Source organism: Acyrthosiphon pisum, chromosome X (assembly GCF_005508785.2).
Source record: "Acyrthosiphon pisum isolate AL4f chromosome X, pea_aphid_22Mar2018_4r6ur, whole genome shotgun sequence".
In the NCBI taxonomy this organism is placed as follows: Eukaryota; Metazoa; Arthropoda; class Insecta; order Hemiptera; family Aphididae; genus Acyrthosiphon; species Acyrthosiphon pisum.
In genome coordinates, this window is record NC_042493.1 from 22,199,411 (window position 1) to 22,200,148 (window position 738).

Sequence of the window (738 nt, forward strand, 5' to 3'; positions counted from 1 at the left end):
AAAGCTTGTTTTACTATTTCACCGGTTTGAAATGATTTTTTATTCTTAGCTAAAACATGACTAATTCGAAATTAAGCAATTGTTGCTGCTTTGGATTTTAAAACTGGTTTAGTAAAAATCAATTGTTGTTTATCAATTTCAAGTTTTAATTTTTCTAATTGCTTTTTACGTACTTCAGTTTTAGGAGGGAAATCTATATCAAATTTTGAATGCGTAGTTCTAAAATGTCTTTCTAGATTACCTTTTTTTGTTGTGGATATTGTTGTTTGACATATCAAACATATGCACTTGTCTTTCAACATTGTAAAAAAAAAATCCATTTCCCATTCTTGATGAAAATGTTAAGTTTTTTGTTTTTTATGTGCATTCATAGTTATACATTTTAAACACAACAGACACCAACAGAACACAGAACAACAGAACACAGTGAAATGAACATTCGTGACCGATAAACATTTGACACACGAAACCAGATTACAAAACAGATAAAACTTATCGACAATTCGATAAAAATTCGTGCGCGTATCCCTAAAAATAAATTCTAACATGATCAACTTTTAAATTGTCCGCGATCGACCGTTTGGCCACCCCTGCTATAACAGAACAGCATTTAAAAAAATTTAACCAGTATGACGATAGTGAATCGGATGAAGAAGGCTGGATGGAGATGACTATATAACACCAAGGAAAATTCATGATTGTGAAGTTTTGTCATTTTGGTGATTACAAGTGATTTAC